Genomic DNA, 27840 nt, shown 5'->3' with positions numbered 1-27840 from the left:
GTAATAGACCCATACATAACCTCTGGCTGAGTTACTGAAGTCGTCAGATCATGTTTAAAAGACTTCAAGTTACAAAGAACCTACAAATTACATTCATTTAAATCTGCAAGTGACCCGTGACCCATGCTGCAGAGGAAGGCAAAAAACAAAAACAGGGTCTCTGACCTGGGGGAAAATTTCTTTCCAACCCTAAATATTGCAATCAGATGCTGAGCATGTGGACAAGACCAACGAGTCAGATACCTGGAAAAGAATTCACTCATTTTCTGGCAGCCCCATGGTATTTCTCTAGGCTCAGGGGGTAATTAGCACTCCCAGCTATCTTGTGAGTGCATTCTCCTTGCTTGTTCCATGGGAGATGAGGGAGAATGAATCTCACCTTTCCCAGGGTGAATTGTCAGAAACTCTGCAAGATGAAACTAGTGGAGTTTTCATTCCCCTCCATGGATATTTTGTACAGGGGGGATAATTTAGCCCTAATCAAGGGCTGCTGGATTCAGATTTTGGGACTTGGTCATTCAATGGTGATTAAGTGGTGCATGGTGTGGAATGTAGTGTACATTTTCATTAACTTGCAGAAGAACTGTTAGGTGTTCAGCATTTTTGAAAATCAGGCCATGCATGTAGATGCCTCAGTATGAAGTTAGGCTCCCGCTTGTGGAAATCTTTGCTCTCAGCTGTTCTTAGAGTTGTAGCACCTTGAATAAATGGGAATTCGATACAGATTCAAATGCTTATTATATATAGCTGGGAAAAGATATTGACTTAGGCCTGGTCTACACTAACCCCCCAATTCAAACTAAGGTATGCAACTTCAGCTACGTGAATAACGTAGCTGAAGTCGACATACCTTAGTTCGAACTTACCGCGGTCCAGACGTGGCAGGCAGGCTCCCCCGTCGACTCTGCGTACTCCTCGCACCGAGCAGGATTACCGGAGTCGATGGGGAGCACTTCTGGGTTTGATTTATCGCATCCAGACAAGACACGATAAATCGAACCCAGAAGTTCGATTGCCTGCCGCCGAACCAGTGCCTAAGTATAGACAAGCCCATAGAAGCAGGATGGAAAGCACAATGTTCATTCATCACTCACATTAATACATACATCATGATGCTTATTAATAGACTTCCAAAATTAGGAAATTCTGTCTTATACAGATATAAAATAAGAAATATTTTTCAATATGTGCTTTCAGCTAATTTCTTTCAGTAATTTGTAACATTTTTTTTGCCAAACAAATGGTGACAAATTCTAATATATAGATATAGGAGATTTCCAGGTTTAAACAGCTTCATAAATCAGCAGTTGATCAATAGCAATACTAAATGGCCTTTAATTCTATACAAGCAACAAACAGGGTTTGCCATGAGAAACATGCTTTACATATTAGCTGTGTCCACTTTCTCTTCATAAGACGGTGCTTTAGCACTTAAAACTGTGACACAGAGTAACTGTTATTGCTCTGGAAGTATTAGGTCATAACCTCTTTCAGCAAAAAATAAACATTATGGAAACAAGCATTTCAGAAAATGGTACACTCCCTTTTAGTGAACAGAGATTTTTACCTACCATGGAAAGTTATTTGATATACCTACTATGGATGTGTACCTATTATAGTGGGTTCATATGATGACTGATCTATAGGGTTGTGAAGCAATTAAAAAAAATTAATCATGATTAATCGCCTGATTAATCATGCTGCTAAATAACACTAGAATACCATTTACTTTAAATAGTTTTGGATGTTTACTACACTTTGAAATATATTAATTTCAGTTACAACACAGAATACAAAGGATACAGTGCTCACTTTATATTTTTATTACAAATATTTGCACTGTAAAAACAATTTTTTAATATACCTCAAGTTCTATGGTGCAATCTCTTTATCATGAAATTTGAACTTACAAATGTAGAAATATGTACAAAAGAACTGCATTAAAAAATAAAACAATGTAAAACTTTAGAGCCTACAAGTCCACTCAGTCCTATTTCTTGGTCAGCCAATCACTCAGACAAGCAAGATCGGTTACAATTTGCAGGAGATAATGCTGCCTGCTTTTTGTTTACAATGTCACGTGAAAGTGAGAACAGGCATTTGCATGGCACTGTTGTAACTGGTGTTGCAAGATATTTACGTGCCAGATGCGCTAAAGATTCATATGTCCCTTCATGCTTCAACCTCCATTCCAGAGGACATGCTTCCATGATGATGGGTTCTGCTTGATAACAATCCAAAGCAGTGCAGACTAACACATGTTCATTTTCATCATCTGAATCAGATGCCACAGGCAGAAAGTTGATTTTCTTTTTGGATGGTTTGGGTTCTGTAGTTTCCACATCCGAGTATTGGTCTTTTGACTTACAAAAGCATGCACCACAACTCGTCCCTCTCAGATTTTGGACAGCACTTCAGATTCTTAAACCTTGGGTTGAGTGCTGTAGCTATTTTTAGAAATCTCCGATTGGTACCTTTATGTTTTGTCAAATCTGCTGTGAAAGTGTTCTTAAAACAAACGTGCTGGGTCATCATCTGAGAATGCTATAACATGAAACAAATGCAGAATGTGGGTAAAACAGAGCAGGAGACAATTTTCTCCCCCCTACCCAAGGATTACAGTCACAAATTTAATTGACACGTTAGTTTTTTATTAACACGCATCATCAGGATGGAAGCATATCCTCTGGAATGGTGTCCGAAGCATGAAGGGGCATATGAATGTTTAGCATAACCCGCATGTAAATACCTTACAATGCCGATTACAACAGCGCCATGCAAATGGCTGTTCTCACTTTGAGGTGACACTGTAAATAAGAAGCATGTCCCGTCAATGTAAACAAACTTGTTTGTCTTAGCGATTGGCAGAATAAGAAGTAGGACTGAGTGGACTTGTAGGCTCTAAAGTTTTACATTGTTTTGTTTTCGAGTGCAGTTATCTACATTTATCTACTTCCGCAACAGAGTTTGCATTAGAGTACTTGTATGAGGTGATTTAAAAAATGCTATTTCTTTTGTTTAAACATTTTTACAATACATATATTTGTAATAAAAATAAGATAAAGAGAACACTGTGCACTTTGTATTCTGTGTTGTAATTGAAATCAATATTGAAAATGTGGAAAAATATCATATTTAATAAATTTCAATTGGTATTCTATTATAAGTGCAATTAATTTTTATCACAATTTTTTGAGTTAATTGCATGAATTAACTGCAATTAATTGACAGCCCTACTAATCTAGATAAGATTGAAAGACAATTTGTATTATTATCCCATGGTTGCACTGGGTCAAAAGGTTCTGAAACATTCACCTTTTGAACTGAAATGTTATATACTTGGCTATGTTGAAAGGGTTTTTTGTTGAGTTTTAAATTCTTCTACTTCATAATCTGACATGGTCCTCCTGCACGCAGGTGTGTCAAATATCTCTACCCCATTTTGCAAACAGTTTGCAAACAGGTTGACAAATCTGGAACCAGAACCTTTATTTTTGAGGCTATGCACCCATCTCTGATCCTCTTACACCAAATTGCTTCACTTTCTGGGGATTATTTAGTGCTTATAATGCTTACCCGTCATGGGTGTTTTGGTTTATATAATAAAAAAAAAGTGAGATCTTCCAATGAAGAATGGCTAAGTAAGTGAAAATGATTATCCACACTTCATTAGAAGGGGTAACAAAGGCAGAGAGAGGGGAAGAGATTTTGGTGATAGGCAATGTGGCCTACCAAGTGAGGCATTTGGTTTGTAGAAGATGGTCTGCTGCCTACTTTTGTGTGAGCTTTTAACAGTCACTTCAACTGAGGTATTCAACTCAGAATTGTGCAAAAAAAAAAAAAAAAAAGTATTGTGGGTTTTCTGAGAAAAGCATGAAATTTGCCATAGTCTTTGGACATGACTTAATAAAGATTTTCAGATATGGGGCAACTCAGGCCAGGGCTGGCTCCTAAGCGCAAAAAAAAAAAAAAGCAGAGATTGGGGGGGGCAATTGGGGGGGGGGGGGAGCAGCGATTGGCGGCAGCAGTTCAGTGGCAGGTCCTTTGCTCCTAGAGGGAGTGAGGGACCTGCCACCCCCGAATTGCCGCAGGTGCCGCCCCTCTCCCTTGGCCGCCCCAAGCACCAGCTTGTTAAGCTGGTACCTGGAGCCGGCCCTGACTCAGGCCATGCTGGCTATGGCAGCCATTTTAACAACACTGTCATAATCAGCCAATGATGCTGTTTTACAGTTAGACATACAAGCAGTGTATTCTTGGTTTTGCTTAAGCATGACCTTAAAATTGGTGTAAGGACATATTTTGTATTAATTTTGATTGTCAACATGGTCTTGGAAGAACTTAATCAAATTTCTCGTTATTTTTCTTGCAGAAGCTACCTTGGTTGTGTGAAAGTTGCTTGGTGATTGGGTAATATTAACTGTACACAGTAAAGAAAGGTATTAAATTACTACTGGCTATTATGAGTGCTTCAAACATGTCAAAAATACAATTTTGTTCAAGAGCCGGGTCCATCAATGGAGACCTACAATTCCTCTTCTGACAGGGGACTAGTGTGTGCTTTTTCCTGCTTACAGGTGCAGAATTGATTAATCTAGCAGAATCAAAAAGAGACCACATTGTGTCTGGCTATCAAACTCTATAGCACATGTTTCAATGAGCTGAGTGCACTTCATATATAGAGAAATATGTAGAATAGATTATGGTGGTGGTATTGAAAAGACTTTGAACAAGAACAATGGGTGATTGCACAAATTCTGCTACATCGGGTTTAACAGGACTAACCTGAAAAGGGCTGGATTAAAAAAAAATAACTTGCAAAAACTGTGGATCACCCTGACAAACTGTGACAAAAAACCTCAGGAAAAGAAGGGTGCTTTATTTGTCAGATGAACATGCCATCAGAAGGCCTCCATGAATCTTCTACCATTGGCATTTATAGTTGAGTCCACAAGCATGCATGAAAGATCAGCACTTGCTCGCAAAACTAAGTGCAATGGACATAGTGGCCCAAAAGGCAAAGTGTCATGCAAAATGTTTGGTGTTTCTCTACAGCAAAGTCAAGGAGAAGAAAATTGAGCAAAGCAACAAAGAGAAAATGTTGCATGAGATTGCCTTTGCTGAACTGATAGCATACAGGGCCGTTGCAACCACTAGGCAAACTAGGCGGCTGCCTAGGGCGCCAAGTGGTTGGGGGAGGACAAAAGTGCACTCAGGGCAGCAGTGGAGTGGAGGTGAGCTAGGGCAGTGGGGCGTGGGGAGGGCTGCCTGCAGCAAGTAAGGGGGGGGTGGCACACAGGGGAACTGCTCATTGCCCCAACTCACCTCTGCTCCACCTCCTCCCCGAGCATACCGCCCCGCTCTGCTTCTCTCCCTCCCAGGCTTGCGGCACCAAACAGCTGATTGGCGCTGCAAGCCTGAGAGGCGGGAGAAGCAGAGGAGTGACGGCATGCTCAGGGAAGGAGGCAGAGCAGAGGTGGAGGGGGGCGGGGAGCTGCCGTGGGGGGCGGGTGTGCCTCAAGGGGGGGGGAGGCCTGCCGCAGGGCTCAGGGAGGTGGGGAGCAGAGGAGGGGGTGGGGAGCTGCCACAGGGACGGGGGCGCGCTCAGGGTGGGAGGGGGAGGTAGGGAGCTGCCGCAGGGCTCGGAGAGGGCACAAGGTGCAAATTTCGCCTAGAGCGCGAAACATCCTTGCACCGGCCCTGATAGCATACACCAAAGAGACAAGACTGAATGAAGTGTGGCTCCAGTCTTTAAATGAACAGACATTACAAGGTGCTGTGCAGCTAGACTAGGACAGCTGGGGGTGACATTGGCTATGTGCATTCACAGCACTGAACTAAAATCCCATATTCTTTCACAAATTCCAGATCTCCAATCACACAAAAGTGTGCTCCTTTCCTTCAACCAGCATATTGGACATGCCCTCAGAAAGGCATGTGAGGCAGACTGTGACGAAGAAGCACTTCACCTACCCCAAACAGCAAAAATGATTCAAAGGGACCTATTTCAAATGAAAATGCAGTTTCCTGGATTATTTGACCCAGGATGCCAAGGAAAATCTGTGCCTGACTCAGTACTGACACTGACATCCATGGTGTTGAGAGATACAAATGTTCAGGCAGAACAAGTTTACATTCATCCAGATACTTATTTTGACACAGCTGTTGCACTACTACAGCAGTATCCATTGCTGTGAAAGAACAAAGTTTGTTCCACAACAAAGCTCAAGAAACGCCTTTACCAGTCTATGCTGGTTTGACGCTTCATGCACAAAGAAGTGAGCTAGTAGATACCTTCTTGGATTGTCCATCTCTTATGACAGAGTTTGCCATGCCTACCAGCATGGCAAACAGTGCATATCAACACTTCAAGAATGAGAATGTAGTTTGTTCTCTAAACTTGTGGTGGACTGTTTACTACTGCAGCCATACACAATACACCATAAGCCAAGCTCCACTGCAGCAACAGACTCCTTCCATTGAACTGGGATAGCACTTTTTCAGCATTTCAGTACTCTAGTAAAGGGAGTTGACCATGGAGACAACTTTTTATTTCAGAAGGTTGAAAAAGCTACTAGGGGGGAAGCTGTTCTAGACTTGATTTTAACAAATAGGGAGGAACTCGTTGAGAATGTGAAAGTAGAAGGCAGCCTGGGTGAAAGTGATCATGAAATCATAGAGTTTGCAATTCTAAGGAAGGGTAGAAGGGAGAACAGCAAAATAGAGACAATGGATTTCAGGAAGGCAGATTTTGGGAAGCTCAGAGAGCTGATAGGTAAGGTCCCATGGGAATCAAGACTGAGGGGAAAAACAACTGAGGAGAGTTGGCAGTTTTTCAAAGGGACACTATTAAGGGCCCAAAAGCAAGCTATTCCGCTGGTTAGGAAAGATAGAAAATGTGGCAAAAGACCACCTTGGCTTAACCACGAGATCTTGCATGATCTACAAAATAAAAAGGAGTCATATAAAAAATGGAAACTAGGACAGATTACAAAGGATGAATATAGGCAAACAACACAGGAATGCAGGGGCAAGATTAGAAAGGCAAAGGCACAAAATGAGCTCAAACTAGCTACGGGAATAAAAGGAAACAAGAAGACTTTTTATCAATACATTAGAAGCAAGAGGAAGACTAAAGACAGGGTAGGTCCACTGCTTAGTGAAGAGGGAGAAACAGTAACAGGAAACTTGGAAATGGCAGAGATGCTTAATGACTTCTTTGTTTCGGTCTTCACCGAGAAGTCTGAAGGAATGCCTAACATAGTGAATACTAATGGGAAGGGGGTAGGTTTAGCCGATAAAATAAAAAAAGAACAAGTTAAAAATCACTTAGAAAAGTTAGATGCCTGCAAGTCACCCGGGCCTGATGAAATGCATCCTAGAATACTCAAGGAGCTAATAGAGGAGGTATCTGAGCCTCTAGCTATTATCTTTGGAAAGTCATGGGAGACGGGAGAGATTCCAGAAGACTGGAAAAGGGCAAATATAGTGCCCATCTATAAAAAGGGAAATAAAAACAACCCAGGTAACTACAGACCAGTTAGTTTAACTTCTGTGCCAGGGAAGATAATGGAGCAAGTAATTAAGGAAATCATCTGCAAACACTTGGAAGGTGGTAAGGTGATAGGGAACAGCCAGCATGGATTTGTGAAGAACAAATCATGTCAAACCAATCTGATAGCTTTCTTTGATAGGATAACGAGCCTTGTGGATAAGGGTGAAGCGGTGGATGTGGTATACCTAGACTTTAGTAAGGCATTTGATACAGTCTCGCATGATATTCTTATCGATAAACTAGGCAAATACAAATTAGATGGGGCTACTATAAGGTGGGTGCATAACTGGCTGGATAACCGTACTCAGAGAGTTGTTATTAATGGTTCCCAATCCTGCTGGAAAGGCGTAACGAGTGGGGTTCCGCAGGGGTCTGTTTTGGGACCGGCTCTGTTCAATATCTTCATCAACGACTTAGATATTGGCATAGAAAGTACGCTTATTAAGTTTGCGGATGATATCAAACTGGGAGGGATTGCAACTACTTTGGAGGACAGGGTCATAATTCAAAATGATCTGGACAAATTGGAGAAATGGTCTGTGTTAAACAGGATGAAGTTTAATAAAGACAAATGCAAAGTGCTCCACTTAGGAAGGAAAAATCAATTTCACACATACAGAATGGGAAAAGACTGTCTAGGAAGGAGTACGGCAGAAAGGGATCTAGGGGTTATAGTGGACCACAAGCTAAATATGAGTCAACAGTGTGATGCTGTTGCAAAAAAAAGCAAACATGATTCTGGGATGCATTAACAGGTGTGTTGTGAGCAAGACACGAGAAGTCATTCTTCCGCTCTACTCTGCTCTGGTTAGGCCTCAGCTGGAGTATTGTGTCCAGTTCTGGGCGCCGCATTTTAAAAAAGATGTGGAGAAATTGGAAAGGGTCCAAAGAAGAGCAACAAGAATGATTAAAGGTCTTGAGAACATGACCTATGAAGGAAGGCTGAAAGAACTGGGTTTGTTTAGTTTGGAAAAGAGAAGACTGAGAGGGGACATGATAGCAGTTTTCAGGTATCTAAAAGGGTGTCATAAGGAGGAGGGAGAGAACTTGTTCACCTTAGCTTCTAAGGATAGAACCAGAAACAATGGGTTTAAACTGCAGCAAGGGAGGTCTAGGTTGGACATTAGGAAAAAGTTCCTAACTGTCAGGGTGGTTAAACACTGGAACAAATTGCATAGGGAGGTTGTGGAATCTCCGTCTTTGGAGATATTTAAGAGTAGGTTAGATAAATGTCTATCAGGTATGGTCTAGACAGTATTTGGTCCTGCCATGTGGGCAGGGGACTGGACTCGATGACCTCTCGAGGTCCCTTCCAGTCCTATAATCTATGAATCTATGAATTCCCACCCTGGACTGTGAGACTGCAGTATCAGTGAAGAAAACTATATTATCACTTTGAGTGTTATACAATTGTCCCTCCATTGATCTGGAAGAAAACCAATGCTCCCATCCCTGCTGCAAATGTTGAAATCTAGACAGACTGCCAAATGATTATCCAAGCCATGTAAGAAGAATGCAGGTGGCTGGAACAAGTAAGTCAAGCAGGAAGTCTGGATACCTTCAATGGAGATCAAGACACTTCCTGGGCAGCTTATAATGCCAGCAAACAGCCAATGCCAAACTTCACTTCAGCCATCACTGTGCTTCTTCCCCTCTTTCCAGATGACTCCAAATCTGTGGCAATGATTCGTCATGCCATGGATGTGATAAGGAATGCTGTACACGACCCAAATCCATGCCAAGTGCCAGTGATCACTGTGGATCAGTTCCTTTTCACCATAACCAAACAGATACAGTGGATCTGGGGAGGACAAATTTGTGATTATGCTGTATGGTCTTCATCTGGAAATGGCAAGTGTAAAGATGATTGGAGATTGGCTAGGAGATGGTGGATGGATGGAAGCCTTTGTTCAGGCCAAAGTGGCCTCCTCAAGAATGGCTGACTCCTTTGTGAAAGTGTCTCATGTCACATGTATTAGGCGTGTCCACCACATAACTTCCAGCAGTCTGTACATCTTGCTCCAAAATGCATAAACACAGTATACTCAAGATCACAGGGATGATGAGGCCTCCATGGATATGATAAATGATGCAGCAAGTGAAAACTCGAAAACCCAATGTTCCACTTCTGATATACCACACTTCATATGGAGCTTCTTGTATTGACCTATGTGCTGTCAATCCACCATGCAAACTTTGGTGTCTATATTGAATGCCTTGGAAAGGGGTCACCCAGTTTCTTTGTGTTAGCTCATACTAATTATGCTCATTGGGTGCCTGCTCACCTCTGAGATATGGTAAGCTTTCACACAGTGCATCCAGACACAGCTAGAGGGTTCCTAAAGGGGAACTTCACAAGACATAGCATGTTTTCTCTGCAATTGCACTTGACCAAGCTCATGAGCAAAATAATGTTATAATTGAAGGGGTGGTGGAGCTGTTGGTCTAACAAAACTCCAGAGGCCCTTCCACACTGAATGATAACAGCACCAGAGGTGGATAGGTCAATAGGAGAATTTGAAGCTTCAGCAGAGAAAGAAACCACTTTAAATAGGGTCTAACACAAAGCACCATGAACAAGTAAAAGATATCCAGGCTTCTTTTGCATGACATGTCAAGGCACTTGTTGAAATCAGAGTAGACATGGGCAACCCCTTCTCACAAGATGGTGTAGCCTTATTTATAGTGGACACCAACGGCATTGCAGATCTTGCTGTGATTGCCTCCGTTAGAGAAGTTGAGATTGGGCAGTAGCAGTACCTATGGTTATAACCAAGATATTGCAAGACAAAACCACGCCATTAGCAGAGCCTATCAATTGAAATAAATTTCTCTTGTTCAGCAGACCTCTTGCAAGGGAGATCTCCAATACCAAATTGCAGCTCTCCTCCTTGAAAAAGGGTGAGACATATAATTTTTCAGTATATTTGAAGACTGAAAGATTTTCTTGTTTCTGAATTTGCTTTAGGTTGTGTTTATGTAAACTGCCTTGTCAATCTTTTTGAGACACACCAATGTCCTGTTGTTCATAGATCAATATGAAATATCATTGTTAGCAAAAAGAAATGCAACTTTCTGTTCATGAATAGGAACTTGTAAATTTATTATTTTTCTATATAATTAATATTTTGGTAAATACTCCCTGGTGACATGCTACTGAGCATGTTAATTCTTAATATTTTTGTATAATCTCAAGCCATTACAATTAATTGCTTTAGTTTTTAGGACACCTAACACACTAGGAATATAATGTACAAAAATAAAAACTCACTGGGATGGTTTAATATCATAAGACTTTAAAATGGCTGCCACAGCCAACATGGCATGATTTGACGATGGTCCCATATCTGAAAATCTATATTAGATAATGTTCTAAGACTCTGGCAAGTTTCATGACTTTATCATAAAACCCACAATTATTTCATAAATGTGTTCAGCTACTAGATATGTCTTCGATTTGCATTCTGCTTGAATGTCAAATGATGACCATTTAAAAATTCCTCCAGCTTTTCCCCAGTTTCTTTCTAACTTCCTGTTTCTGAAGTCCAGAGGAAGAAAAGTTAATATCTGTTGAATTGGATTTTGTATGCAGAATCAGGTTAGGCAATTTTCTTTAAAATAGAAGAAGAATGGATTAGAGCCAAATCTATAAAGTCCATTGGGGACTGGACTCATTAATACTGTACATGGTGAAGATGCAAATAGTGTGCTGTATTGTTTTGAAAGCAAAAGGTAATCATATTTCCAGAAGGACTTATTGCAAATGTTATACATTTTAATATAACGTCCCCAAAATTATACCAGTACTCTTTAAAATATATGGTCCAATAAATGCAGCAATGTATAATTAAGGTACTTTGTAAGAGCTCCTGTAGTTTAACACTGAAAAAAGTCTCGTACTTTAAAAGAAGAATGGGTATAGATTAAGGATGTGAACCAACTCAGATAAAATATAAACCAACCTGTGCTTTACCCAAAATTTGAACCAAATCCCAGAGAAGACCCCTAAAGAAGCCAGGGTAACTTTTTTCATTATTTTTTTTCCATTATCTTGGCTCAACAAAAATGTCAGAATAATGTTAGAGGCCTTCTTTTGACATTTCTGTCCCATTTTTGCAAAAATGCTTGGACTGGATATTTGGGAGAAAGTCAGGCTGCATAATCATCCAAACTTTTGGGTGCTCATCTTCATTACTCACAGGCTTCTGGAGCTTTTGAAGTTCACTAGTAGAAAAGTCTGGGATTTCTAGACAGTCACCAAAAATGAGTTTTCTGACTCATTTGTTTCTCTCACCCTTTGCCATTCAGTGCATCCATGCTTCTCAAGCTGCAGATTATGAGCCTCTCCCTGGCAGGTTGAGGATCATAAACAGGTTCCCTTAGGGGCTCCCCACCACTCCTTTCCCACTCCTTTTTTATGGCTAGATGGGAGAGGGATCCCTAAATGTTCTTTTGCTAGAACATCATGTGACAGTATGGAAAAGTTTGAGAAGCAATGCATTACACAATCTATCATAAATTCTTCAGATATCTTGCTGTATTTTTACCCCCTCTTTTTGTGTGTGTGTGTGTCTCTGACGTCTTTCATATAATATTTGCAGTGTGAAGGAAAGGGTTATCCATCCACTTGTACCTACTTTTCTTCCTAGTTTTTTTTCCACACAGTCAGACTAGCTTATCATACTGATCATGTCTGGCTTTAAAATCTACAAATACATACTATAATTGATGGTCACTAATGCAGCAACACTTGTCTCTCTTGTCCTAAACATTCAATGTCTCCAGTTCTTGATGGCAGTGTTATTTTAAAGTGCATCAAGCAGTTATGAAAAGCAACTCTGCTACTGAAAAAACAATCACATTGGTTCAAGGAAGTTCAAGGCCTCACAGAAAAAAATAAAAATGGATCAAATATTTATTTAAAAAAAACAACAACAACACCTCCTGATGACAAATAGTTTCACAAGATAGGTCATTCCCCTTATCAAAAAGGTAAATGTTCAATTATGGTCCAGGACAATACTCAACAATTTTAATGTATTTAATAGGAACCATCAGTAACATTCCCTCCGATGGATGGTAGTTAATATAATATGCTCATGAACATTCACGTACATTACAGCTTCTATTACTGCTCCCTGTTCCTGGCTTCCAGCTATATAATTAATTTGATAATATAAAATTTGACATGTGGATTTAATTTTCTAGACCACTGAGAGAGAGACACGAGCTTACAGTCAGGGAATACAAATATCACCGAGGTGTTTATTTTACTGTGATGATTTTTTTTTTTTTTAAGTTTTCTTGTAAATGTGTGATGGTTTTTTTTTTGTTGGCTAGGAATAAATAGATACAGGAGACTTGGGCTTTTATTTTTGGGGGGTCAGGGTGTCTTATCATTAGGATAAGAGAATGTTTTCAAAAGGATCATTTTCTCCTGCTCTATAATACCTTATTATTTTTCAAAGAAAATGATTTTTAATAGGACAGTTGCCAAACTGAAATATTTTTTGATGCACAGGCAAGAGTCACTGAGTTGGGGGGGAGGCGTGTCATCATTTTAATAGCTTTTTCTTTATGTAATATATAAAATGGATGAGGAACTATTTTTAAACAGATATATAAATAGTGTAACATTATAGAAACATTAACACTTAGAAAAATTGCTATTCCCTTTCCACCCAATATAATGTCAGAGCTATTGATTGTTATCCTAGAGTACAGTATGTAGTTCATGGCACAAAAAAGGAAAAACTCACCTTGCCCTCAATCATTCATGGATGTCATCCTCACAACACCCCTGTGAGAAGGAAGTATTTTCTCCATTTTACAGATGGGAAACTGAGACACAGGGTAGAATCGGTGACTTGCCCAAGGTCACACAGGAGGTCTCTGTCTGAACCTTTTTGGTGTGAAATTTTCTACTGCCTCCTTCCATGTTCCTTGTGGTTATGGGATAATTCCTGCAATGGAATCCACATGAGCAAAGCCCTATAACGTGTCACCTTATTAAGTGGTTAGAGTCAGATGATAAATCAGGGCTTAGAGAGTTGGTTGTGAGTTGCAAATGTATCAAAAGTGAAGAAAAAAATCCCCAATAAATAAAACTGACACTCTTTCAAAGAAACAATCATAATAATGCTTAGAATTTGCTTTAACACTGAGGCTATATGAGGATCTATGACATGTGTGACCTGTCTCCCAAAGAAGGAGCAGTCGATGTTAATGCATTGGTAAGATCTTTCATTGTTAAGATCTTGGGAACTGTTATCTATTTGTATCAGTTGTCAATAAGTCCAGTGAGGTCTGTGTCTGCCAAAAGCAGTTGTTTTTTATGAAGTGGCTGTTTGCACACTCAGACTGCTATGATTTACTTCAAAAATGGAAACTTGCTGATTCCCCATGTAGCAAACTAGCAAAAGTCCAAACTTTTGTTAAAGTAAGGCACCCGAACCACATTTTGGAATCCACATAAATGGACTGATTTTCCAGAAGTGGTCAATACTACTCAGGAATTTTTTGAAAATTCTTTTTTTCATTGAAAAATTAATAATTCATTGAAATTAGAACTCTTCTCAGGAAAGGGTCGATTTTGACAAATTTCTTGACTCAAAAGTTTTTGGAAAAAAGTTCCAAAAGATGTCAAAACATCCCATTTTGGTATTTCTGAAATGCAAGATTCTGTTTGTTCTGCTTCAAAACCACTGTTTTGAAATGTAAGCTAATTATAGTAAAGAAAATAAGTGACTTGGTCAAAGTCAAAACATTTTTAAAGTTAGCCCAAACTGTGTGTTTTATATTTTTTTCACAACAGTTTTCCAGATTTCAGTTTTCCCCCCATTTTGGGATGGGAACTTTTTTTTTTTTTTTTTTTAAATCTCAAAATATGCAGCACAAGAAAATAAATTTCCACCCGACTCTGTTAAGCATGCACTTTATTGACTTCAATAGCATCCATATGAAAAAGTCTTAGAAATTATAACCTTTCCATAGGTTTGTTTTGGTTTTATTTATTTATTTAAATTGCCTAACTGAATATAATATTCCTGGTATGGAACTATATTCTTCTCTATTTCATTGTATAAGGGGTTTTGTCCAAGTTTGAGAGAAACTTACTAGATCAATTTCTCTTCACATCTATGTGACTTTTCCATAAATGCAGGTGTGGATGCTTGGCACCTCTGAAAACCAGGCCAAATATTAAGGTGCTTAAATATGGATTGAAGGGCCTAATGTTAGGCAGCCAATTTGGAAAATTCTGGCCAAAGGATGTAAATGGAAAATAAACAAAATGTGATGGCCTTGTTTTCTGCTATGAAGTGAGATACAGAAAACAGAGTGCTGCAGCAATGCCAACCAGAGAGAGAGAAGGAATAGTAGGTACATTTTATTGAAACTTGAACCATATCACATTCGCACATACATCCCCTGTTCATGTGCTTTATCATAAGGTAAAGGGAACAAACCTGTAGAAACTTGTTAAAATATGGCAGCACATCAGCTCCTCCTTTTTCTAACTGTGTCTTCCTATGGTCTGAGAGGACAAAATTGCAGACTGAAACACATTTGATCAGTGAGTCTGCAAAAACCATTACTCATTTGTATCTGAATGCCTTTTCAGCTCCTAATACTACAGCATATTTCTGGATTCATCTAGCTGTCTCTCTTTTCAACCTGCCCTAGTTGAACAATTGTGGGCATTTTAATTTACACCCGCTAAAGCTTGGCCAGGATTTTAGTCAGAGTTTATCAGTGACGCGGATCTGTAACATCAGGGATGAATTTAATCCCTTTCAGGAAATATTCTCCTTCATAGGAACCATTAAATGGTTGTGGGAGGCTATGACTCATCATTTGGGTTTTCTGCTACATTGGAGTCCCAAAATAACTCTATTTCCTGACTGACAGGGAGAATGTTGTTCTGAATAAGAGATGACCCGAGAAGCTATCTCTGAGTGAAGAGCTGAGAATAAACTACTTCTCCAGGAGTTTGCAGCAGGTGAAGGGATCTAGTTTGAGGAGACAGAGTCCTGGTAAAGCCCTCTTGCAGCCACTGAAGCTTTTCCAGCTGAGGAAAGAGAGTGAGCCTAGCCTATCTTGAATCCTGTTCCCTTTCTGAGGGAAAAGTAGATGGATGAATGACTGAGTGACATCCAAGAGTAGGCAGCTGGATCAATGAGTTGCTGCATGAGTAAACCAAGGCCAGGAGTGGCGCTAGGGTTTTTGCCGCCCTAGGCAGCAGCGCTCCTCCTCTGAGCATTCGGCATCGGGGTTCCTTCTGCTCCGTGTCTTCGGGGCACTTCGGCGGCGGGTGCCGGAGCGAATGAAGGACCCGCTGCCAAATTTCCGCTGAAGACCCGGAGCGGAAGGACCCCCCGCCACAGAATTTCCGCCAGGGGCGGCAAAATGCCGCCCCCCCCAAATCCTGCCGCCCTAGGCGACCGCCTAGGGTCGCCTAGTGGAAGCGCCGGCCCTGACCAAGGCAACCTTATTCCTCTGCTAGGACAAAATGGGATGGGGCTGGTTATAACAGAGAGGTCTATTCCAATGAGAGTCAGCAGTGAGAGCATAGAGAAAGTGAAGCTAATAAAGGCTCTAAAGTCTGTTTGGTATACCCCTGGCAAGAGAACCCAGTTCAGTTATTTGGTTAAGCCATTAGCTATTGGGCAGATGAAGAGCTGAGTTCAGCAGAAGTAGACACAGAAAAGTTGGCTGGCAAATGTCACATTCAGTAATGCTTTGGCTCTCTGAAGCATTGCTAATAAGCTATGATTTCTGTTAAGGAAATTTAGTTTGTTAGCTCTTTGGGACAGGAGCCATGTCTTTATTCTCTATACCTAGATACCTGAGGTATTTAGGGTACTATTTAAATGTTAAATAATAACTAATGCAAATTCAGCTTGTCCATTGTCCCAGACAATGGGTCTTATGGATAAGTAAAACACAAGTAATTAATTAATAGTATTTCTTAATCTTATTAATACTCAGTAGCTTAGTCAGCTAGAATTTTTTTTTTTTAACCTAGGCTGGTACATTTTCCTGACACTTGTGCAAGGCTGAATTAACTATCTGCAGAAGAGCAACCAGTGAGAGAGTGCAGACCCGGAAGGATTCAGACTGTTCTAGATAGCATCAACCATTCACATCTGGAACTTGGCTACTCCTGAAATATTGGGAAATAGGAGAAGTTTTGATCCTAATTTAAGGGTTAATAAAAGCTGGGAATAATTAAAATCTTGAACTCACTGCAGCACAGCTGTAGCAAAGGCAACATTAAAGGGTGACTAGCCGACTTTAGTCTCTAGAAATGCTAACTCATCAAGGAGTCCATTGGGGATCTTGTTATGCACTTGTACAAAGGAGTAAGGGAGTGGAAGGTGTCCAAGCTACCCAGAGAGATAGGGAGAGCAGCCTCTGTGGGGACTCTGGGTAGGCAGATGGGCAGGGCACAGAGGTAGCAGAGCTTTCACACCACCTTTCCCTGCCCTCTGTTCAATGTGTGAGCAGTGTGGCGGAGTCATTGCAGAGGGGAAAAGTAATTCATGCCAAATATAAAGATAAGGAAGATTATTTTCCCTTGGACCAAGTGGGGTCCTTGTCTGCACTCGGGGCATAGAAAATCCATGTTGCTCCTCGATCAGGCTTTTAGTAAACACCACTATTTAGCACTATTTTCCCTCATGTTTTACATTCCCCATTTTCCCTTTAAACTAGTCAGAAAAGATAAAGCAAAGAGCACGAACACACAAGTGATTTTTCAGAATGGAAGAAGATGAGGAGTAGAGCTGTTCAGTGTATTTATTAATACTCCAGAATATGGGGTAAGTAGTGAGGAAGTGGAATTTTCTGATAATACAACATTTATTTAGCCTAATAAAAACTTCAGAGGACTTAGAGAAATTCTGAAGATAGATATAGTATCACTGGGTAGCTAAGCAACAAGAGAGCAGGTAAAATTCCATTTAGGAAAGTGAAAAGATGAAACCAATTCTCCTGTTGAGCTTTACTTGCCGATTTTTGTATGTTACTTTCTGAAAGCTTTTGTGCTCTTTATTCTTCTTCCTAATAGGGCATAAAAAATAGATAAACCTATTTCTTTGATTGGGATCACATTTCCCTCAATCTGACTTGTACATTTCACATATCACAGATCTTTAACCTCCTCTACAACAAAAAAGAAAAAGCTTTTTACAGTTGATATCATACAGCTTCATGTTGCAAGAAGCTTTGCTCTTATAATATACATTTTATTTTCACTTCTGTGATTCTACAACCTGTTATGACCTCCTGTTGTGAAATTAGTGGACTTTTGATGGCCCCAGATCTATACTCAGATCAATTGTAAATGACTCAGCCAAGCTGTATTTCAGTTTGAATTTTGTCTTTAGCCCTACTGTAATCCACATGCTCCATTCTCAGGAAGTGGTGGTGGGGGGGGGGGAGCGGAGCCTTTTATAATTTAAGGCTATTGACCTTAAATTTTTGAACAGATGAAAACATTAATTTTGCAGCTTAATAACTGGAATTACTTCCATGGTAAAAATGGATTTTGTCTGTTTCCCTGTGTTGTTGGTATCCTTTATTAAAATCAGCCAGCAGGAGGCTGTCACATAAAGAATGGCTGGCATCCTTTCCCCCGAAAAGCCTCAGGGTCAAATCTTGGCCACACTAAAATCAATGGTAGCTTTGTCATTGACTCAGGGCCGACTCCAGGCACCAGCCCACCAAGCTTGTGCTTGGGGCGGCATCTGGAGGGGGGCAGTGCGGCGCTCCAGCCCCCGGGGAGAGTGGGGCCACGGCCGGGCTCGCCGCCCTCCCCCCGGCACTCTGGCCGCCCTCCCCCCCCGGTGCCCTCCCCCCGGCCGCCGGGGGGAGAGCGGCGAGCCCTGGCTGGGGCTCGCCGCCCTCTCGCCGCCCTGCCCCCTGCGCTCTGGCCGCTGGGGGGAGAGCGGAGCCCTGGCCGGGGCTCGCTGCCCTCCTCCCAGGGCTCCAGCCGCCCTCCCCCCACCCCCGCAGGGGGGGCGGCCGGCGGCTTTTTTGCCTGGGGCGGCAAAAAAGCCAGAGCTAGCCCTGCATTGACTTAATGGAGACAAGATTCCATTCAGTATCTTCCTCTGCGAGTTTCATGAGCTCCATCAGATAAGGCCATACTTATTCTCTTAGGCAGATGTCGCACTGCATTGCTGCATTCAGTAGGTACTACGTTTACACAGAATGTTGTAGTTCGTGGTGATCCAGTTGTGTTCTTTATAGGTAGAAGAGGATAGCTGTGCTTAATATTTAGATAGCCATTATATACTGAAAAGATGGGAAAAAGCTGAAGGATAAAGAAGGGGTGTGCTTCGGTAGTGTGTTGTATATATGGCTATGCCCTGTCTATGTGAAACTATGGAGTCAGTCCAGTTGTTATTGATGGATATCGGTATTCCAAAAACAACCCTCACATTTGATCTGTTTTAGCAGAGATGGAGAAAGGTTCTATCTCCATATCTTTTCCTATGTTACCTTTAAAGAGATCATGGTGGAGGCATATCCATAGGTGTTCTGAGGAAGCTTGCCCTATATCACTGCCTTTTCTTTGGTTAAATATAAACACAGAACTTCAGTTTTCAGGGCTGTGTAACTGGCAGTTTCAACAAGTATAACAAGAAGAGGTCACTGGTTCTCAGATTTTAAGCGGGGAATCAACAGCTGGAAATTTAATAAAAATGTACCATAAAGGAAAAATAATGAAATGAGTGATTTTCAATCATTAGGAATTCCAGGGTTTCCTGGGAATAGTAACAATGGCACAGTTTCCATTAACACATAGAATGGACTGATTCCAGTAGGCATCTAGACAGTGGAAAAAAACCTCAGAAATCCCATCTGTGAAAGACATGCACACATTCAATTTGCACCTAAAAGCACTAAAGCATGTGTAATATATTTAATTAAACTAATTATAAAGTACAATTCTGATAAATGAGTGAGTATAAAAACAATCAGTTAATCACAAGATATATTGATAGTTTTATAACATGATTATAAGTCTCATTCAGGTAATTCAGAGGGGTTGAGACACTATTAATCACGTAATGTTAATGTTGCAGTCTCTTGATATGAACAGGTCTTATGAAGTCTCCAAATACTATACAAATTTGCATCTCCCTTCATTACGATGAATGTTTATTTCACATCTTTTTAGATTGGAAGATCCTATACACTTTAAAGACTGGTTATTGATCATTCTACACATATTAAAAACTAAAGTGTACATATATGAAAAAATTTAGATGAGATACTTGCTAGAGTTCTAAAAAACTTTAAAATGTCTGCTTCACAGATGACATTTTTCTAACTCCAGATCAAATTAAAAAGAGTTGAATTACAAAGAAACAAACATAAAACCTATAACAGAATAGTCTAATTAAATGATGAAAAAAAATCAACCAAATATTCAGGTGTGCAAAACACTCATTCTCATAGTGAAACTTATATGCAAGGAATCTGTAAAGCTGAAATTATTCTCTTCCGCTTCATATCCTTCATAAGGACATTAATAGATACATTTATCTTAATGGCACTCCTAATCAACATAGCCTGAAATTCTGATTTTGTCTGATAATCTTTTCATGTATTTTGTGAAACAGTTATACTGGGATGTCAGGGCAACAATATCCTTAATTTGAATTGCATATATGTGGCTTAAAAACAAAGGGAAATTTGCAGTGCTGTAAAATATAGCAACATCCTATAATTATATAATGTCATATTTTAAAATGAAATCTACAGAGACTACTACTCCACCTTTACTAAAAAATCTGCCTCTATTTTTGAATTTGCAATAGGAAATGTTTTTCAAAAATGACAAAATATTTTCACAAAGTCTGCCATGAAATAGTTTCTACTGTCTGGATGGCTGTGAGAAGATGGGTGCAGCTTGTAAGTATATATTTTCCTTAGAAGAAGCAAGGGCTAGTCATATAATATTATTATACCTACGCCTTATATAGCACTATTCATCAGTAGATCTCAAAAGCTTTTGATAAGGGGGGTGTCAATATCATTACTTCCATGTTCCAGATGGGGAAACTGAGGTACAGACGGGGAGGACTCGGAGCTTGCCTACGGTTATCCAGCAGCAGAGCTAGGAATAGAACTTGGGTCTCCTCAGACCCATTCCAGTGCGCAATCTATTAGGTCAGTGGTGTTCAGCCAGGGGTATGTGTACCCCTGTGATACATAGATGTCTTCTGGTGGTACATCAACTTATCTACACATTCGCCTAGTTTTACAACAGGCAACATAAAAAGCACTAGCAAAGTCAGTATGAACTAAAATTTCATACAATGACTTTTATACTATATACTATCCACTGAAATGTTAGTGAAATATTTATATTCCAATTGATTTATTTTATAATTATATGGTAAAATGAGAAAGTAAACAATTTTTCAGTAATTGTGTGCTGTGACACTTTTTTGTATTTTTATGTCTGATTTTGTAAGCAAGTAATTTTTAAGTGAGATGAAACTTGGTGGTAAGCAAGACAAATCAGACTCCTGAAAGCAGTACAGTAGCCTGGAAAGGTTGAGAGCCACTGTATTAGGTCAGACTGCCTTCCAAAGAGCAGAAAATTAGGAACCAGACAAACTGAGGGTTTTTTTTTTTCCCCTGACCTGTGCCATTGATGGGCCATAGTAATACAGACTACAAACACCATGTGTTCGTTCTTCTGCTGGATGTGTCTCTATTTGAGTGGGTGTTAGATATTTTTTAGTAGCTGTCTATGTTGTTTGCAACTCCTGATTTGTTGCAGTACATAACCCTGAGCAAATCACTTGATCTTTATAGTCTATGACAGTGTGGGCAACCCGCGGCCCATCAGGGTAATCCACTGGCAGGCCACGAGACATTTTGCGGACATTGACCATCCACAGGCACTGCCACTCGCAGCTACCAGTGGCCGCGGTTCACCGTTCCTGGCCAATGGGAGCTATGGGAAGCGACGCGGGCTGCAGGGACATAAACAAATTGTAAACAAACTGTCTTGCGGCCCGCCAGCGGATTACTCTGACAGGCCATGTGCGGCCCATGGGCTGCAGGTTGCCCACCACTGGTCTATGACATTGTTCCCATCTGTAAAATTAGGACATTGCTATATTTACCTATGTTATGTGTGAGTGTGTTGTAAGGCTTAACTAAACATTTGTAAAGCCCTAAGTAAGTGCAAAATATAGTGGCTTTGGTGATAATAGGAGTTTCTGGCTCCCAGCCATGTATTAATCTCACTAGCACTCTCTGTCTCTGCAAAAGATACACACTACAAAAGAAACTCACTGCATGCTTCAGTTTGTGACATTTCTTGTCTCTCAAAATACCATATAAAATTACATTGTGGCAAAGTTGATAAAGGGTTGGTGTTTGCATATTTTCAAATGTTATTTCTATTTTGGGACAATGTTGATCTACTCTATTTATTGTTGGTAAGCTAACCAATTCATTGAAAGAATGTGGCAGTTTTGAGGGTATAGAGTCCTTTATAATAATATCATCCTAAAATTCTTGAGCAATCTCGTCTCCCACTGTGATGAGTTTTGGAAATCAACTTTGCATTCCATCCTGAGGGTCCTTTTGGATTGGACTGGGAATGTGTGGTTTGTTTTTTCTTTTTGCGCATAATAGATACTAGATATCTTACTTTCTGCCTATCAGAGCTGGGTCAAATTACTTATTGCCAGTGGATTGTCTGATAAAGGTGAGCCCTTTTCTCTTCCTGTTCAACAGGTCTGTGTGACAAGACCTGATTTTTTTCAAATGTACTTATTTAATATTCACAAAATTCACCCTGTTAGTTATCTACGAACTCTTTACCTCATCTTCTTGCTATTTCTTATTTGTGGTATTTGATTACCTAAATAGCATGGTTTTGTTTCTGCTCCCTGATTGGATGACCGAAGCTTTTTAAAAAGGAGAGTAATCTGTAACAGATGACATTGTGAATAATTGAACATAAATAGCTAATATACTTGCTTTTGCATTAATAACCCTATTGCATATATATAAGGGTAGTGACAGGGTGAACATTCATTCTCTAGATATTTGTGCAAACAAAAAACTGGAATTGAAGTGATATCCACAAAGTTTTGCAGTGGTTGGCCAGCTTTACTTGCCTAGTACTTATGCTGTCCTCCCTGTGTAGATGATTCAGTTCTTCCATATAAAGCCTTTCTATTCAGATCAGTTCATCCCTAATAAGTTTGAACTTTTCTTTTGGACTTGTTCTTTTGGATTACTTTTATTTTTCTTTTGATCCTTTTTTTCAGTTTGACTTTTGCTGGACTTCTGGCTCCCATTCCTATTATTTTAACTTTTGGTAAAGTACCCCAGTTCTGTGTGATGGGCACTAGATAAGTGATTTATATAAGTTTCCAAGATTTTCATTTCATCTGTGGGTCACTCTGAATGAAGCCTAGACCTGTTGAGTAAGTGTAAAGTGATGAAAACAGCTACAAGCATGGTTGAGAGCTTTTTATGTTTAGAATATCACTTGGTTGAATCATCACTGGGTTTTATGTTGAATCATCACTGAGGTTTTAGTAGTTCTGCAGAAAAGGACCTAGGGGTTACAGTGGATGAGAAGCTGGATATGAGTCAGCACTGTGCCCTTATTGCCAAGAAGGCTAACAGCATTTTGGGCTGTACAAGTAGGAGCATTGCCAGCAGATCGAGGGACGTGATCATTCCCCTCTATTCGGCATCGGTGAGGCCTCAGCTGGAGTACTGTGTTTAGTTTTGGGCCAGACACTACAAGAAGGATGTGGAAAAATTGGTAAGAGTCCAGTGGAGGGCAACAAAAATGACTGGAGAACATGAATTATGAGGAGAGGCTGAGGGAACTGGGATTATTTAGTCTGCAGAAGAGAAGAATGAGAGGTGATTTGATAGCTGTTTTCAACTACCTGAAAGGGTGTTCCAAAAAGGATGGATCTAGGCTGTTCTCAGTGGTAGCAGATGACAGAACAAGGGGTAATGGTCTCAAGTTGCCGTAGGGGAGGTTTAGGTTAGATATTAGGAAACACTATTTCACTAGGAGGGTGGTGAAGCACTGGAATGGGTTACCTAGGGAGGTGGTGGAATCTCCTTCCTTAGAGGTTTTTAAGGTCAGGCTTGATAAAGCCCTGGCTGGGATGATTTAGTTGGGGATTGGTCCTGCTTTTAGCAGGGGGTTGGACTAGATGACCTCCTGAGGTACCTTCCAACCTTGATATTCTATTATTATGGTCTCTTACCATCCAATTATACGTTCTCAGCCAGGGCCAGCCCTAGACCAAGACCAAATGGTGCCCCAGGTGAGAAGTGTCTTCAGCACCCCCCTCCATTCGTTAAAATTTGAATATCTTATTTTTTTTTGAATTTGTAGCCCATTCCATGACTTTGATGAACAATTTGCAAGCATGATGTATCCTTGTCAGATAAGACAATAAATTTGCATGCTAGGATCTAAAAACTGTATCTATTTATGCCATATATAAGCAAATTAAAAAAAATCATGTCCTCTAAGCTTATGAAAACTTTTTTTCATTTAAAAAAAAATAACTGAAATGTACTAACATCAAGAAATTGAACTGTGCACCAAGATTGGGTGGACCAGTATTAAATAGTGTTACAGGTGACAGCCTTAAAATACTAACCCTAGTCCTTTAGTTCAGAAGGTTGCTTTTCTTGCTTTTGCCCTCGTAAACTGAAGCACAGTGTCAGAGAGATCCAAAGACTGGCCAATGGCATTTTCAAGCAGTAAAATTGCAAGTGATGTCTGTTTCTCATTGGCTATCATCAATCAAAAATATGTTGTAATGAGCTTGAGCTTCAAAAAGCTGCGCTCACCACTAGCAACTGTGACAGGCAGTGTTAGCAGAATCCTCAAAGCTATCCACACATTAGGAAAAGTGTCCTTCAGCTCTCCAATGAATGAATTGGTGAACTTGGAGTGGAAAGTTATTCACGTGTGGCAAAATGTCACAGATGTTGTCCAATTCAACATAGAGGTCTTTATCATTGACATCCGAACAGTCCCCATGTGCCAGCATCTGTGAAGGTCCTTCAATTTTTCAAGAGGGTTTTCCCATCCACTGGCAGCTTACTAAGGTCATCCAAACCCCCCAGGGTCTTTCATGGTGCTTCATTTGACCAAACCTTTCTTCAATGCACACTCGAGCAGTGTAAAGAAGCAAGCGAAAAATCTCACCTTTGAATTTCTCCTCCGAGCTTCCCATCACCTCATCTCTGCACTTGTAACCAAACTGTCTCTTCTTCTTCTGAATACGAGTTTCCTTGAAGACAGGCTCAACTCTTAAGTTTTCCACCATTTCTTTGTCAGCAGCAATAGCATCTTCAAATCATTTGTCTCTGTAGGCCACAGTGAAATCTAGATAGATTCTCATCAAAGTTACAGCAGCCGCGATGTCCATTGACTGAGTTTTTAATGCCTTGCTTACAACATTTACTTGGAACAGGATATCGTGCCAAACCACAGTTGAGACCAGAAATTTGAATTCAATTATTTAGTTTGCCAGACCTTGCACCTCGTGTCATATTCTGGCCTTCGCTTTACTCGACTGTGCCAGTTCCATCAGAGCATCATAAACCTCAGTCATGTAGATTCTTTTCAGTACTCTGAAGAGAGATACTGAATCTAAAGATGACACTGCATCTCACACAATCGGGTAGAGGGAATGGCAGCCAAAAGTCATGAAGAAAGCTCTTGGATTCAGCGCAATGATCCTTGCCTGTATGCCACTGTTTCTTGCTTTCATGTTTGCAATGTTGTCATAGCCCTGGTTGCTGCAGTCCTGAAGCTTTATTTTATTCTCGTTCATAAACATTTCTGGTAGGCATTTTCCAGTAGAGTCATCCAGAAACAGATAAAGCTTTCCTTTACTTAGTTACAGCCATCCTCGCCGTCAACAAATCTTACTGTAAATGGCATCTTTTCACTGTGACTAATGTTGGGAGTGCAGTCCATTATTATGGTGTAGTACTTCACTTTGCCAAGCTGCATCAATATGTTATCAAGCACCTTCCTTACCGTAAGGTCAATAAATTTGTTTGGAATTGTTTTGCTGCAGTAATGGTCCATAGCTTCTTTAAGAACTACTCAACACACATGCTCACCAAGTCATCATCGTATTTCCCAAGGAGCTCTACCAAACCGAGGACATTACTGTTACGTTCACTGAACAATTTATCCAACGAGCTCTGGAAAGCCAAATCTTTCTTTGCAAGGAAGAGGGTAATTGAGATCAGGTGATCAAACATGTTCCTCCAATGCTGGGTTTCTACATTAACAATGCACTGGTTTTCTGCATTTATGCATTTGTTCAGCTTGAGTCTAGACTCAACCTCCATCCATTTGGAGTGGGCCATAAAATGGCCACGTGACTTTTCATGTTTCAGAGCATCAGCTAAGTGATGCCAGTAATTGTACCCAAAAAGTGCAAGCAATGATTTGGCACTCTTGTCAATTATTTTGCAACAAAATGAGAACACTTTTTCAGTTGATTTCGAGTAACCTAGCCAATGCCAATTCAGTTTCTCACCATTCTCAAGCACTCTTTCACAGTGTGACTTTGAAAAGTGTCACTTCTGCTCAGTTACTGGAAAGGTCATAGCCTCGATTTTCCTCGACTTGTTCAAAATTGTACAATCAATATCAGCAGAGTTTAGACATAAAGCAGGATCTGATGTATCAATTTGTGGTGTGCAATTTTTCTCACTGCTGTTTCTGTCGTCATGTGAGGCTAATTCTTCTTTATCATTTCTCTCCTTTTTATGTAAACCAGATTTTTCTTTATCTTCACTCTCCTTTAAGCTGCCAGGAGAACTGGGTGATTCTCCATCATTTTCCTCACATTTCTATTCCTTATCTTCAGATAAATCTGCTAATTCCTTAGGAATAGGACTTCTATCATTTATGCTTTGCTCCTTAATTTCTTCTGCACTGGGATGGTCTGCCTAAAGCCTGGTCTATGTTCTGTTTCAGATATTTTTCCATCAAATGTGCCCCTTGCTGCAAACTAGATTGCAATTGAGCTTTTCACTTCCTAGACTGAGCCCCGGAAGGCTTTTTTGGGAGCATCTTTTATTTTCTATGTGGGAAAATAGACAATATTAGGGAGAGCAAAAGTCTATGTTCTGCAATCTTAAAAAGTCATAAAACATTAAGTGTTAAGCATGGCAAAAATAGTAAAAATATTTTTTATATTGTTGCGTAGATAGGAGTTGAATAGATATCTCTTGTGTCTTATTAAATATGTCCTTTACTAATCACTACTTACACTCTTCAAGTCTTAAAACACAAGTACGCTTTCACAATTACACAATAAAAGAAGGTTTGCAATATTGCAGCTGGGCTCTCACTTCACTTCACTTCACTTCATTCTTATGTCTCATTGACTGACTGGTGACGCCGCACCCCTTATATACTCACGAGGGCATGGCTGACAACATTCTAGGAGGTTCAAGGAAAATGTAGTTCTCAAAGTCTGAAAGGTTCCACAAGATTCTACAAAAGTCCAGATGATTCTAGGATTTTAGTGAAAAATGAATCCACATACAGAATATCTGAAACATTTTACTTCAAACAGTCTATTTTACCTTTTGTCTCTAATAACAAAAGCAGCACCCAAAGCCCAGCGCTCCCCAACCCTGGCATTCCAGGCAGTTGTCTGGTTCACTTGCCCCTAAATCCAGCCGTGTTCGAAGCCATTATGACTTTATGAAATACACCTGTGTGGTGTACAGCTACAGTAAGGCATGCTCGCTAAGAGTCCTAGACCATTGTGATATCAGATGTAACTCAATCAATCATCATCCTTACTCTACAGCTAATTTGCATGCAACAACTTCATTGGTTGTAAGAGGTGGACTGTGCAGATGGTAGACTTCTTGGCCTTCATGTGACCGCATGGGTTTTCAGCTATTAATAAAAAAATAAACATTGAAGGGATGTTAGAGTCCAGTTAAAAAGCACCTGCTCAAATACATTATCTGTGAACTAAACTGTTATGTTCATGTTCATGGCTGAATTAGATACTGTTATAAATGTAAAGGGAAGGGTAACAACCTTTATGTATGCAGTAACATCAAATCCCTCCTGGCCAGAGGTACAGAATCACTTACCTGTAAGGGTTAATCTGTTCAGTTAACCTAGCTGGCACCTGACAAGAAGGACCAATGGGGAAAGAAGATACTGGGGGGGGTGGGGAGAAGGTTTTGTTTGTGCTCTTTTTTTTGTTTCCTCTTCC

The sequence above is a fragment of the Trachemys scripta genome, chromosome 2 (assembly GCF_013100865.1).
Source record: "Trachemys scripta elegans isolate TJP31775 chromosome 2, CAS_Tse_1.0, whole genome shotgun sequence".
NCBI lineage: Eukaryota > Metazoa > Chordata > Testudines > Emydidae > Trachemys > Trachemys scripta.
The sequence above is the reverse complement of the archived record's forward strand: the minus strand, read 5'-3'. Positions refer to the sequence as shown.